This window comes from Hypanus sabinus, chromosome 25 (assembly GCF_030144855.1).
Source record: "Hypanus sabinus isolate sHypSab1 chromosome 25, sHypSab1.hap1, whole genome shotgun sequence".
Taxonomy (NCBI): domain Eukaryota; kingdom Metazoa; phylum Chordata; class Chondrichthyes; order Myliobatiformes; family Dasyatidae; genus Hypanus; species Hypanus sabinus.
In genome coordinates, this window is record NC_082730.1 from 21,568,054 (window position 1) to 21,584,035 (window position 15,982).

A 15,982-nucleotide genomic window follows, 5' to 3' on the forward strand; every position below is an offset into this window, starting at 1 on the left:
ATAGACAGCGGTGAAAATGGAACGCCAATGGGTGATCACCAGCAATGTAGTGATGTATTGACCACTACACTGCCCCAATTGTTCACTGTTAGTGCGTGTTTATTAAATAGCTAATTGATATTCACTGTATGTTTAGTCTTGACTTTGCATCCATTAATTTCACAAAAGCTTGACAGTGATGAAGAGCAAGAGGATAAGACATGAAGGAAGAGGACCTATCAAGTGTGACAGTGGGAAAGTGTGTATGGAACCAGAGGAAATAGCAGAGGTACTTAATGAATACTTTACTTCAGTATTCACTATGGAAAAGGATCTTGGTGATTATAGTGATGACTTGCACCAGACTGAAAAACTTGAGCATGTAAATATTAAGGAAGAGGATCTGCTGGAGCTTTTGGAAAGCATCAAGTTGGATAAGTCGCCGGAACCGGATGAGATATACCCCAGGCTACTGTGAGAGGCGAGGGAGGAGATTGCTGAGCCTCTGGTGATGATCTTTGCATCATCAGTGGGGATGGGAGAAGTTCCGGAGGATTGGAGGGTTGCAGATGTTGTTCCTTTATTCAAGAAAGGGAGAAGAGATAACCCAGAAAATTATAGACCAGTGAGTCTTATCTCAGTGGTTGGTAAGTTGATGGAGAAGATCCTGAGAGGCAGGATTTATGAACAATTGAAGAGGTATAATATGGTTAGGAGTAGTCAGCATGGCTTTGTCAAGGGCAGGTCACGCCTTACGAGCCTGATTGAATTTTTTGAGGATGTGACTAAACACATTGATGAAGGTAGAGTGTTAGATGTAGTGTATATGGATTTCAGCAAGGCATTTGATAAGGTACCCCATGCAAGGCTTATTGAGAAAATAAGGAGGCAGGAGATCCAAGGAGACATTGCTTTGTGGATCCAGAACTGGCTTGCCCACAGAAGGCAAAGATTAGTTGTAGGTGGGTTATATTCTGCATGGAGGACAGTCACCAGTGGAGTGCCTCAGGGATCTGTTCTGGGAACCCTACTCTTCATGATTTTTATAAATGAGTTGGATGAAGAAGTGAAGGGATGGGTTACTAAGTTTTCTGATACAACAAAGGTTGAAAGTGTTGTGGATAGTGTGTCAGAGGTTACAGTGGGACATTGATAGGATGCAAAACTTTGCTGAGAAGTGGCAGATAGAGTTCAACCCAGATAAGTGTGAAGTGGTTCATTTTGGTAGGGCAAATATGATGACAGAATATAAGACTCTTGGAAGTGTGGAGATCAGAGGGATCTTGGGGTCCGAGTCAATAGGATGCTCAAAGCAGCTACGCAGGTTGACTTTGTGTTTAAGAATGTGTATGGTGTATTAGCCTTCATCAATCATGGAATTGAATTTAGGAGCAGCTATATAGGACCCTGGTCAGAGCCCACTTGGAGAACTGTGCTCAGTTCTGGCCACCTCACTACAGGAAAGATGTGGAAGCCATAGAAAGGGTGCAGAGGAGATTTACAAGGATGTGGCCTGGATTGAGGGGCATGCCTTATGAGAATAGGTTGAGTGAACTCGGCCTTTTCTCCTTGGAGCGACGGAAGATGAGAGGTGACCTGATAGAGGTGTATAAGATGATGACAGGCATTGATCATGTGGATAGTCAGAGGCTTTTTCCCAGGGCTGAAATAGTTACCACAAGAGGACACAGGTTTAAGGTGCTGGGGAATAGGTACAAAGGAGATGTCAGGGTAAGTTTTTTACTCAGAGAATGGTGATTGTGTGGAATGGGCTGCCGGCAATGGTGGTGGAGGCGGATACGATAGGGTCTTTTATGAGACTTTTGGATAGGTACATGGAGCTTAGGAAAATAGAGAGCTATAGGTAAACTTGTAATTTCTAAGGTAGGGATTTGTTCGGCACAACTTTGTGGGCCGAAGGGCCTGTATTGTGCTGTAGGTTTTCTATGTTTCTCTGTTTCTATGTTTCTATGATTAATACAAATTTCTACAAGGTTACCTTAAGGTTTGGGAGAGTTCAAATGAGCAATAAACACTGTATGTCGAAGCCATTATGGTCCAACACAACATGCTGTTCAGGCAGGTGTTGATTATTTTTAGATATGGACTCACTTAAAAGAGACTCCTCCAAACCTGAGGTGAATGTAGCTATCCACACCAGTTCAAGTGCCTGAATGTTGTAGAGTAATAACTGCTCCTAAACTTGCTGTTGTGGGACATAAGCTTCTGTACCCTTCCCTATGGTAGTAGCTCTTGCCCGATAGTGAATTAAGATTCCCATCTAAGATAGTCCGATTTCCCACATTTGGCCTGAACCTAAACCTTTCCTATCCATGTATTTGTCCAAGTGTCTTTTAGAAGTTGTTAAAATATCTACTTCAACTACTTCCTCTGGAAATTAACTTGGCAAGGGCAGGTTGGGAAAGTTGTGATTCTGTCCTTTAGAACAAAGAAGGTTAAGGAGAAACTAAAATGGATTTTCAATATTTGGAGATGCTTCATTAGAACCTATCATAAAATTAGCAGGATGGTCATAACTTGGGTCAGTTCACCATATAGATCAAAAGGAAGAATGATGTGAATTCATTTTCACAGCAAGCTATAGAAATAAGGAACGTGGTACCAGAAAATAAGGTGGAAGCAAGAACGCAAGTTGATTTCCAAAGGGGCTTGACTAAATGCATGAAACAGAAATGTTTGAATGATTTTGGGAAAGGTTGAGGGTACACAGATTGATTGGATGGATACTGCAGAGGTTTCGACAGTTCTGTGATATTTTCTTTTCCTTTCAGTCACTGTCTTGGCATATATTCAAGTGTTATGTTCTAGAGCTCCCTTTTCATTTAATTGGGAGAGATTCATTTCAAATTATTAAGAGTCAAAGTTTCTGGCATCACATCATCAGGGACCTTAACAACTTGTTGCATTTACTGAGGCTGACTAAATGTCACACAACCATGAAGACAATTTTTCACCCAATTATTGTCAAATAAAGAACAACTCATGCTGCCACATGACTGCATCTTCCCAAATTCCCTCTCCAGCAAAAAAAAAGTTCCTAGTTTTGTTATAATCATCCAACTTGTAGGCAGTTCTGTCAGCTGGTACAACAAATCCCTCTCAAACTTATTTGACAGAATGCCTCTAAAAGAAATCGTGGATGTAAAAGTGCAAAAGAAACAAAAATAAAAATAAAAATTAAAATTTTTTAAGTGGCAAGAAGTTGCAAAGTATTGACATTCATAGGGACCTGAGTGTCCTCGTATGAAAGTCATTAAAAGTTGACATGCAGGTGCAGCAACCAATTAGGAAGGCAAACAATATATTGACTTATACTGAATGAAAATTTGAGTACAAATGTAGAGGTGTCTTGCTTCAATTGTACAGGCCCCTGATGTGACTGCTTCTGGATTATTGTACATTTACCTTTGCTACGTGTTCAATTAGAGTCTAAAATGTACCCTTCTTGTAGTTTAACTTTCTTTATACTTACTTATATGTTTCTATAATCACCTGCTTGCCTCTAAGTTTTCAGTAATCTATATACAGTGGCTCTGTACTTCTGCACTTTCTTCATCTGTGAGCTTGAGACATCATGGCAACATAAATCAACACTGGCCTTGTGGTTTCACAGACCATTCTTGTCAGAGAAATCTCTTACTGGTTTGCAGCATAATGAAGAACCACAAGGTCTTCAGCCTTTAGTCCTTTGGTCTTTTCTTTTCTCTTCCTTTGTCTTGCAAGAACAGGCTGACTGTACCTGACCTGTACGATTATGAATATCTAATAATAACCTCAGTGAATAAACAGTTGACGCTTTGGGTTGAAACCCTTCATCAATCCTGATAAAGAGTCTCGGCACAAAATGACCCTTCATCAATCCTGATGAAGAGTTTTGGCCTAGATGCAGCCTGACCTGCTGAGTTCCTCCAGTATTTTGTGTGTGTGTTGCTCCAGATTTCTAGCATCTGAAAAATTTCTTGTGTTTATATAACCATAAGATATGTGTCTTGGTCTTGACTTTGAAACAAACTTCTGGACTATATCATCTTATGATCCAATATACCAAAGGAAGGTTAGACTTATGCTAGAGAAAATATTTCTTGGTATATAAAGGGAGATTTGACATTCTGGGATATTAGTCTCTAGAATTTAGAAGAATGAGAACATGATTTCACAGAAACATATGTACAATGTACTGTGTATGTTAATCAAAATGGCTTCTTTGGTTTGCTAGAGTAGGAATGCTTTTATGTTTGATAAGTGTTTTCTCTCGCAGTTATTTAGCTTTGGACCTGCTGATATGGGGATTGTATTCATTTTTTAACCGATGGGGAATGTTATTTGTCTGGTGAGGCTGGGAGCTTGGGGGTTTTGCGGTCTTTTTATAACCATATAACCGTATCACAATCACAGCACGGAAACAGGCCATCTTGGCCCTCCTAGTCTGTGCCAAACTCTTAATCTCACCTAGTCCCACCTACCCGCACTCAGCCCATAACCCTCCACTCCTTTCCTGTCCATATACCTATCCAATTTTACCTTAAATGACACAACTGAACTGGCCTCTACTACTTCTACAGGAAGCTCATTCCACACAGCTATCACTCTCTGAGTAAAGAAATACCCCCTCGTGTTTCCCTTAAACTTTTGCCCCCTAACTCTCAGATCATGTCCTCTCGTTTGAATCTCCCCTACTCTCAATGGAAACAGTCTATTCATGTCAACTCTATCTATCCCTCTCAAAATTTTAAATACCTCAATCAAATCCCCCCTCAACCTTCTACGCTCCAATGAATAGAGACCTAACTTGTTCAACCTTTCTCTGTAACTTAAGTGCTGAAACCCAGGTAACATCCTAGTAAATCGTCTCTGCACTCTCTCTAATTTATTGATATCTTCAGGGGAGGCGGGAAGGAGACGCTGCACTGCTCGGTCAACCACCGGGGGTGGTCCCAGGTGCGAGGACATGGAGGTCGGAGGAAAGTGACAAGGGGTCGAATGGTTTGATGGTTGAGCTCCAATGATGTGCACTAAATTAACTGAACTTTGATAAGTTAGTGCCTTTTACTTTATTTTCTTTTCCTTCATATACACTGTATTGCATAGTACTCTTTTAGTTTTAGTAAAATCTTTAAAGTGTATTCCATAACAGTGTTTGGTGTGAGTTTCATATTGTGTGTGTACGCGCGGCATAAACTTGATTCTCACAGCACCTGCATGTTTGGGAGGTGGTGTTGGTGAGTGGCTGCATCTCCTTTTCCCCTACAGATACCAGCCTGCTGGGTAAGTGTTACACATACAAAGTTCTTACTGTGTTTTGGCAGGGAAGATGCAAAAACGATGTTTGCCCTAGCTGGGCAATTTCAAAAGATCACAGTCTCAAGATAAACAGGGTCAACTATTTGAAAAGGGGATGAAAAGAACTGTCTTCACCCAAAGAATAGTGAATCTTTAGAATTTGCTATCCATGTAGTTGTGGCTGGATCAATAGTTTTTTAAATAGTCAGGGAAACAAAAGATTAGTGCAAAGAGGTGGAAAGTGAAAGGTCTTGCAGAATTGCAGAGAGGACACAAGCGTATGAAGGATCAGCTTCTGCATCTATATCTTAAATTCTTGAATGGCTCTAGAAACAAAATAATGAACTAATTTGAACACGTTTCTGCATATGCCATCGTGGAGCATTTTAATCTCTTTAAGGCTCCAGCTTCATTTTGAGGCTGAGATTGATACAATTTTGACAAAAAAAAATGCATTGATATTGAAGACTTTAACATAGCAACATATGCAAATCTTGTGACAAGCCAAATAGAGAGATTCAGACAGGTGACTAGAAAGTTGTTCCGAGAAGCAAGATGAATGTGCAAGCAAGGAATTTCAAGCTGAGACAACCGAAGACAAGTTTATTGGTGGGAGAGTGAGAAAAAGTTAAAGAGCTACAAGAAGCCAGTAAATCCAGGATTTAGGAGAAAATTATTTTTCTAGCTAATAGGAATATGAAAGTGGAATAGTCTACTATTGAGTTGAGTCCTGGTGAAGGGTCTCAGCTCAAAACATCGACTGTACTTCTTCCTATAGATGCTGCCTAGCCTGCTGCGTTCCACCAGCATTTTGTATGTGTTGCTTGAATTTCCAGCATCTGCAGATTTCCTCGTGTTTGCATTTTTAAAATGATGTTCATTAACTGCTTCCCCTTAGAAGGTAAAAATCCCATGCAAATCATCTAAACTGTATGTATACTGTTGTTGTAATGTAATTTTATATTGTTAACAGATACATAAGAAACAATTATAATTTTAGATATACATCCATGCTTTTAGCCTTTGTGATCACAAAACTCTTTATAGTGAGATGTTTTTAGTTGTTTGTTGTTTGAAATATCCTACCCAGGTACCAATAATTCCAGTGTATTGCTTTTAGAGATAAACTGTACACATTTGCCCTCACATTCAATTCTGTAGCTATTGCCTTCACATTATTGTCATTATAACTATCCATTACCATGAATACTTTGCATTATGTATTCTGAACATCAACTTTTAACACTGAACTTAACACAGTGCTAATAGCTCTTATGGGCTGCCACAGGATTTGCAATTAGACTCAGTAGTACATTACAAGATCCCATGAATCAAACACAATCATTTCTATTTCGGTTGCTTGTTAAGACTCTGCAACTTTTCACTTTCCTTTCACACTATCTGACATCCTGCAGACACTGAACATGTCATTTTCCTTGTGGACCCTTTCAAAGTTACCAAGCCAAATCCTGACATTCCCTGTTTGTATCATCTCCAAGGCTCTCAGTTCTACCATAACTTTTCAAATACCCTTGTCACATCCTGGTTACAATATATTGAGCTGACACTAGTAAATCTATACCAGCTTTGATCTTTGGAGCTTTTGAACTACTTCCATATTGCAATACAATGCTCTCTTACAGCAAGCATTTCAATCTGCATTTGATCCAGTCCATTCAGCAACCCTATAAGCAACAGAAGCTTTTGGAGATTCAAAAGCCATTCATGTCTTCGGGTTCACAAGCCCCACTCAAGTAGACATCTGCTCACTTTAGGCTTGAGGTATGCTAAGGTAATACACTTTTCTTTACTTCAGAATATCTTTGGCAGCATCCTCAGTCAATCTGGTTGGGGAATAAATGCACGTCCATCTTCATTTCCTCATTATCTGTTTCTTCTGTGCATACAGTATCCTGCTATGATAGTTCCTTATCTTTGCTCCATGGTATCTTAATGGGAACTGCAGTCATTACCAGAGATTACTTTCTTTGGAACTTGCACTTTCATGCAATCTATCATAACCCTTGGGAATTAATGGACTGAATCATGTTGAATGGGCATTTCATGTTATATATCTCCTACATCAAGGATAATACCTACCCACCTTTGTGTATCCCCAGATTTCATCCTTCCCAACATTTGGACTCAAGTGTCCTGTTGTTTCCCATTAAATCCACCTGCAGCACCCATTGGAATTGACCTTGTAGAAAGCTGATCCGCTGCTAGCACTTCCATGGGATTGTTCTCTGCTTGTACCTCAGAATTGTGCCCTCGCAAAACAGCATCACACTTCTAAACTTCATCTCCATACCGGTAGCTACTCTAGATTACTCGTCTTTATTAAGTGCAGAGATTCTGAAATTCTGAGTGGCTGAATTTTCTCATTTTCTCACTGATATGCTAAGCTGTCCCAAGAAATGAGTAGTGATGATGCTACGGGTATCACCGTAGTACGACAAGCGCAGGCAGAATTTGACAACCATCCATCTGAAGAGTGAAGTTTTGGCTGAATGTGGAACCTCACAGAACAAGCAAATTATCTCCCAGAAGGTAGCCAGCAGTTTGATTAAAGCACGTAAAAACTACATAAATAAGCGAGTTGCTTTGTTATGTCTCCCCTCTCGCTGTGAAACAGGGACATCTCTTTTTTCCCTTATTAAAGAACGGAGAGCCTGTGGTACATCGAATACCAGGTGAACGAGTAGTCTTTGGGGTAACTGCATGTCTGTGTCTTTATTGATGCTTTGCTGCACGCTTGAGTGCTCGGTGGGGGGGGGGGTGCCAATGCTATTTTGCTGGTGGGGAGGGGGGATGTTGTTGCTTTGCTGCTGCTTGTGCGTGGGAGGGGGAGCTGGTGGGGTGGCTTTGGGGTTCTAACATTTAACTGTCATTCATTCTTTGGGCACTCCTCTGTTTTCGTGGGTGGTTGCAAAGAAAAAGAATTTCAGGATGTATATTGTATACATTTCTCTGACATTAAATGTACCTATTGAAACCTATTGAAATACATGCAAAGAAGATAAAAAAAATGGTCCTGGAATTGAAATATTTTGCAGTGTTGTTAGTTAGACCATGTATTCACTAATCTCTTCCTCTGACCTCTGGATATAAGCACAAAACTTGTAAATCTCCATTAGGTTGTCACATGTACATTGAAACATACAAATCAGTGGGTCATTCGTATCAATGACTAACACAGTCCAAGGATATGCTGGGGGAGCCCCACTAGTGCTCCTGGTGCCAATGGAACATCCCCACAACTTACTAACTCTAACCTGCACATATTTATGGAATGTGGGAGGAAACCAGAGCACCCAAAGGAAACCCATGCAGTGAGGGGTAGAACAGACAGCAGCAGAATTGAATTTGAGTCACTGGCCTTGTAATGTGTTACACTAACCGCTACTTGCCACCTGTAGATTTGTTCTGATGTGAAATGTTTTCTGCAGTTCATTGCACCAGTAGAGACATCTCCACCATCAACAGTATTGCCAGCTCCTCGTACAGACTCCTTACAGAGAGCAGAATGTTCGTTTATGGCCACATTAGAACCTGATCCTCCCATCAGGAGCATTTCCACTTGTTCTTTATACAGGAGCACTTGTATTCAAAGTTCAAAGTATATTTATTATCAAAGTACGAATACTGCACACAGCCTTGAGATTCATCTCCATACAGGCAGCCACAAAACAAAGAAACCCAATAAGAAGAGAAGACTGTAAAACACGCAATGGGGAAAAAAGAAGTACAAATTGTGCAGACGATAGAAAATAAGCAAATAACATTCAGAACTGAAGTTCACGAACCTGAGATCACAGCCATGAAGCCAATTCATCACAGCAGCTGATCCAGAGCCTGTTAGTTGCGGGTGACAGCTTCAATTCAGCACAGAGGTGAGTAAACTTCATGCAGCAATGGGCAGAACTCCAGCCCATCCCTCACTCCCAGTCCCGACACCGTCATCTTTCCAATCTGGGCCGGCGCGTGAGTTAGCCAAACCTCGACTCACTCCTCAATCTCTGTGAAAAATCTATTCTATCCCATCCTCTGTCATTACCTCTGCTCTATCTAGTGGTATTTTTCAATTCAAATTCTTTACATGTCAGTGTACTGCTTATTGGCTGTTTAGTGTTGTTAAAGCAATGACAGGGATAGAATTGCCAACAAAACAGAATTTATTGAAGGAGTAACGAACAGCAGTGTGTGGTATGACAATGTGTCAAAAGTCATGCCACATGTTAGTCCAACTTCTGAAAAGATACACTAACTTTGTTATCTCCTATACCTAATTAAGTGGCCACAGAGTGTATGGTTGTGGTCTTCTGCTGTTGTAGCCTATCTACTTCAATATTCAACATAGTGCCTTCAGAGATGCTCTTCTGCACACCACTGTTGTAGTGCATGCAGTGTGTGAGCTACTGTCGCCATCCTGTCAGCTTGAACCAGTCTAGCCATTCTCCTCCGACCTTTCTCATTAACAAGGCATTTTCAGCCACAGAACTGTCGCTCTCTGGGTTTTGTTTTTCGCTTTTCACTTTTTTACACCAGCCTCTGTAAACTCCAGAGACTGCTGTGTGTGAAAATCCCACAAGATTAGCAGTTTCTGAGATACTCAAACCACTCCATCTGGCACCAAAGATCACTCCAAAGCTCCTTAAATCATAATTTTTTTCCCCATTCTGATGCTTAGTCTGAACAGCAACTGAACCTCTCGACCATGTCTGCATTCGTTGATGTATTTAATTGCTGCTGCATGATTGGCTGATTACATATTTGCATTAACAAGCAGTTTTACATGTGTATCTAATAAAGTAGCCCCTAAGTATATTATGAGATTCTGTACAGTTTCCTCCTGATTCTGAGGGAAAAAATAATTTTGTCAGTTTTTGTGGAATGCTATGGGAGATATCTTTAATTGGCAATAACATTATTGGGAGCAACAGACCAACTAAGCATCAATCTTCTGGCAGGAAAGCCCAGGAAAGTACTGTTGTACATCACTAGCTGTCTCCTGGGGTCCTTCTGTTTACTCGCCACCTGTCCAAATAAACCGTTCACTGAAGGTAGGCTCGGTGGGAAGCTGTCAATCACCTCAGAGAGACAAGATGTTTTTATCCGTGCCAGCCAGAGTCCCCGGATGCCAAATATTCTTCCAGCTTTTAGAATCTTCAAGTTGCACGTGACAGACTATCAATGCAGCACCAGCATTCAGGAACTGACTATTGTTCTCCCCACGTGGGCTTGAAAATTAGTCCACCTCAAGTTACCACCGAATCTGTTTCCACTACCATATCAGACAGCACATCCCAAAATCACAACTCACATCTCCCCTCCTGATGTGTCGGGTTGTGATCACTAATCAGCCCTGCTGGCAGCGGAATGATTTCTCCTTATCTACTTTAATCTGAAGTCCACATAATTGAATCCTTCTGCGACATCACCCAGTAACCTTCTCTGCTTTCTTCATTGTCACTTTAATTTCCAATTTCAGATCTTCATCAGGCTTTGAAGTTTTTAGCAAGATTTGACCTAAAATGAGAGAGTGCAATGGTGATTAACAATCTGAATTAATTTGTATGTAGAGCCAGGGAGGCTAATACCTCTGAGCTGATTGATGCTGGGAAATAGTTTTTTGTTCTCAATGGCTGAGCTAAAATGAACTGGACACCCTTCCCTAATCTGCATTCGTCCTGTGTTCAGAAGTTCGATCTTCTCTGCATTAATGATACACTTCGTGATTCAGAAGAATCGCTTCATGTGACCCGTTGTTCTTTGGATCTTTTCTGCCACCTCTCCTTCAGTGAGAAGGAGGAATGAAGGTCCTCGGCCTCTTGTTTGTCCTCTCAATCCTGACCTTCTCCTTTTCCACTGGGCCTACCTTAATTGAGGAGGTTGGAGGGAGATTGTTATTTACTTTTAAAGTTACTGAAAAATTCAAAAACGTGTTCCTTTTTTAGGATGCTGGAAGTTAGGCCTTTTTCTAGCTCAATACATTTTTAATGATTTTATGTGTATGAATAGTATGCAAGAAAAGCTTTTCATTGTATCTTGGCACATGTGACAATGAGCCAATACCAATGTACTCTGGGCACCACCGGCTGCCCTTCCTTCATTGGCTTGGGAGGCTGATCAACACCAAATGATGGATTTTCACAAAGCAGAACCTAGAAGTATGTAATGGCCGTAGCTGATACAGCAATGTCTCAATGGTCATCATGTGCACATTCAGTTCTTAAAGATGCAGTCACCCTTACATACACCACAACCTGTTATCTAATTCTACTTAATTTAATCCTGAATTTAGGTCAAGAAAGCAAAGTTATCAGTTTTTGTAAAATGTTATAGGAATGTATATTTAATCAGTGAAACATACCGTATTTAACATATTTCATCCGCAGGAGTAAAGACTGGAGTCATTGTAAAGCAGAATGGATATAGACATGGCTTTTTTTTCCTTAAAGTTGTATTGGTGAGGCATCTCACAATCTACAAGCTTCGTGGTAGTTTTTACTTGCACCATATTTTACATTTGCAGATTTGCTAAGCTTAATACATGTTCTAATTAAAATAAATACAAATTCTAATAATATAATAAGTGTCATATTCTCTGGATTATTAGTCCAATAGCAATGAACTATACTGCTGTGCCTGTGGCAACTTTCTGAGAGAGTCTCACTCCTTGGTTCAATCACCTTAGTCCTTCCCAAAAACACGTCCTGCACCCAACACTGTTCAACCATTGCAAAAGACTATACTTTTACACTAAGCTGATGGCTCATTTGGGAAGATTTCTTCCCCTCTGAAGTGTGACCTCCTCCCTACATGTTGTATTGGAGCAGTGTGTGTAGATCACGAGGCACCTTACCGGGCTGTTCATTGTTGCTGCCTGAGCAAAGGGATGTGTATCTCCATTCTTCCACTTCTCCATCATCAAAAACAAACAAATTAAAAAAAAATTATCCATTCTAGTTCAAACATTTTTGCTTATCCCAATCATACTGAAGTGAAAAACAATGAAACATGTTAAAATGGAAATAAAATGAAAAGTTAAAATATATCAATGTACTATGTATATACAGTCCATTCTCAGATTGTCATGGAAACCATCATAAAATTCCACTTTGTGTAAAAAAATTAAAAACGCAAAAAAAGAATTGCAAGTGTTTGGATCTAAAAGACAAACAAAAACTTGTTAGAAACATTCTGAAGTTCTGACAGTGTCTGTGAAGGGAGAAACATAGTTAACACTTTCATGTTGATGACCTTTCTCTCTCTACGGTTGCTGCCTGACCTGCAGATCATTTCAAAAACTTTCTAGTTTTAACTTAAACTTGCATAGAACCTTGGTTAGAATACATTTGATGCACTCTCGGCAGTTCTGCTTTCTATGCATTAAATAGATTTATTAGCATTTAAGAAAGATCTACTAGATCTACCAAAACTAGAGAGGTATACAAATCAGGGTAGACCGTATCCTGAAGATGGACTGTATGCTCAGTTCTAAGGAAGGGTCCCAACCCAAAACATCGACTGCCACTCTTTTCCATAGATGCTGCCTGACCTGCTGAGTTCCTTAAGCATTTTGTGCATATTGCTTTGGATTTCCAGCATCTGTGGATTTTCTCTTTTATGTTATTTACCAATCAGGATTGATGGAACAGGCCAATTGTGTTTTTTCTAGAAGATAAGAGATTGTGAGATGCACTGAAAAAGATTGATCAAGTTATATATAAGGGTCTAGCTATATATAGATTCATAGAAAAGTACTGCACAGAAACAGGCCCTTCAGCCCATCTAGTCTATGCCGAAGCATTTAAATCGCCTTCTCTCATTGACCTCCTTCAGGACCATAGCCCTCTATACCTCTACCATCCATGTACCTATCCAAAATTTGCTTAAACATTGAAATCGAACTTCCATGCACCACTTGCACTGGCAGATCATTCCACACTCTCTTGACTCTCTGAGTGAAGTTTTCTTCACCCGTAGTCCATGGCCTCTAATTGTAGTCCCATTCAACCTCAGTGGAAAAAGCCTGCTTGCACTTACCCTATCTATACCCCTCATAATTTTGTGTACCCCTATTTAATCTCCCCTCAAACTTCTACATTCCAAGGAATAAAGTCCTAACCTATTCAGTGTTTCCTCATAACTCAGGTCCTTGAGCCCCGGCAACATTCTTTTAAATTTTCTCTGTACTCTTACAACCTTATTTACTTCTTTCCTGTAGGTAGGTGACCAAAACTGCTCACAATACTTCAAATTATGCCTCACCAACATTTTATACAACTTCGACATATAAGCAACTGGAGCCAATAAAGGTAAGACAGCCATTCACATAGCCAATAAGAAATTCAGTACAGAAGGTTTAGTATGTGAAACTTTTTACCACAAGAACGAGATAGTTGTATAACCATGAGAGAGAAAAGAAAAATAGAAAGATGGGATGGCACAAAGGAGAAGGGAAAGATGCAGATGTTGGGCATGTCAAGTTCGTTAAAATAGGACATTTCATTTATGTGCTGTAACAGCTTTATAATGCTTTCCCAAACTCAAGAAGGAAAATTCTGAAGTGTTCTCATAGATGCCTTTAAAATGATGGTGGAGTTAGACTGGATTACTGCAGGGAAGAATATTTCTGAGGTTTGAACTTTCTTCTCCATGGAAGAATGATGGGACACTAGCCACACCTAAAAGAATATTATACTTAGTATAATTGTAGATTTCCATCTCTGTAGCGTAGATTCCCAAAAGGATGATTTGCCCTCTAATCTGCAAGATGGGAAGATCAGTTGCTACACATTAACATAAGATTCAGATTTACTCGTCACATGTACAGGCTAACATACAGTGAAATGTATCACTTGCAGTAACAACCTAAACATGAGCCCACAGGGGCCTTCACATATTCCAGCCCCAACATAACATGCCCACAACGCTCACCAGGACAACACAGAACACAACAAGCAAAAAAAACAACAGCGGAAAACAAGCCCCTTTCCTCCCTCCCACCCACCCAAACACACAGACTGTCCTCCCACTCCAGGACAGGCTTCCGGTCTCCGTTTCCCAAGTTTCAGCCACTGGGGCTTTGATTTCCAGATTTCTGATCAAACTTTGGGTTCAATCTTCGGTATCAACCTAGTCTAGCCAATGGGGGTGGGGGGGGGTGGTTACGCTGGACTCTATGCTCAAACTCCTGGCATGCTGACTCAGGCCTCCTGATGCCTCCTGCTTGGATGGATATCCAATCCCAGGAATCACCAACTTGCAACAGCCTGACACTCACGGATGTCCACCATTGCTCGTCCGCATCACTAGCCTTTGAACGCCGAGCAGAGCAGCAACGCTCACGTCTCTGGAGCGGGCACATCTTCAAAGGCTTCCATAATGCTGCCACTAGTGTGAACTACAGCCTGACTCCAGAGTTAACATTTAACCCAACACTGCAGCAGGACCAGAAATAAGATGATGAGGCTCTATTTTGATTCAGTAAGTTGTTCTGATCTGAGGCACAGTCTGTGAAAGGGCAGTGGAAGTGATTTAATAATATGCTTCAAAAGAGAATTGGCAAATATAATACTCGAATTGGTGAAATCCAGGGGAAAGTGGACTGATTCAAAATCTCTTTCAAAGGGTAGTTACAAAATGGGTCAATAAATGTCTCACTTTATGTTAAAAGAGCCAGTCAAACTATACACATACAGTACATCCTTAGATTCCCATGGAAATCTCTAAAGAGTATAAAACTCCTCTTTGAGTAAAAGACATAAAAGCAAGAGGACTTACAAGAGAGCAAATCAGGCTGATAAATAGGAAGCATCATTAGCTGGTTCTACTCCGGAAGGCAATTGCCTTGAAAGCTCAAAAATAATGCTATAAAATATAGTTCAGTTCTGACAAAAGAAAATATCTTTGAACTAGGTCCAAATCTATCATTTCTGAAACCCAGAATAATTATCAATTTTCTTTTGACTGTGTTTTCTTGCAGCTTGTTAAGAAGATGGGGTCAGGCATAATTTGTAGAATTCCCTGTAATGGTCTGAGATACCACCATATAAATTTTCATGTTAACATCTGACACTAGACTTACAGATTCATAGTTCCAATATTCAAGTGCAAATTCAATGTTTAATTTATCTCAACTGAGAGCTCAGCTTTAGAGATTCATGACCCTGTCTCTGACCTGATGGTCTCTCTTACTTTTATTGCTGAATATACCCTTTAAATGCCTATTGAATCAACATAGGGACTGGTCTTGCCTCTCAGGTAGATGAACCATGGCTGGCTTAATCAAACATTCAACATACAATGGCCAATAATACACCATTTATCAGAAAACCACTGTTCAAATGAAGGAGACCGCATTTTCTGCAGTGATACAGGCCTTGATTTTATGTTACATTGGTTTAAATATATTGTGTTTATATGATAATATTCATATTATGTAATTTCACAGCTGTTAATCACACCAATGTTCTTGAACTAAAAACCAAGCTGAATAGTCTCTTTGCTTTGAATATCCAGCCTGCATAACTTGTGACTGTATTGCCATGACCGGAGTTCTCTCCCATATTGCTGATAGCCTGAGCATACTGATAAGCAGAAGGAGATGAAAGTAACCATATCACATCCTTTACTCGCCTCTTCAAGTTCATTGATACAACGTTCATCAGATGACTATTATTTGCCAAAATCAAGG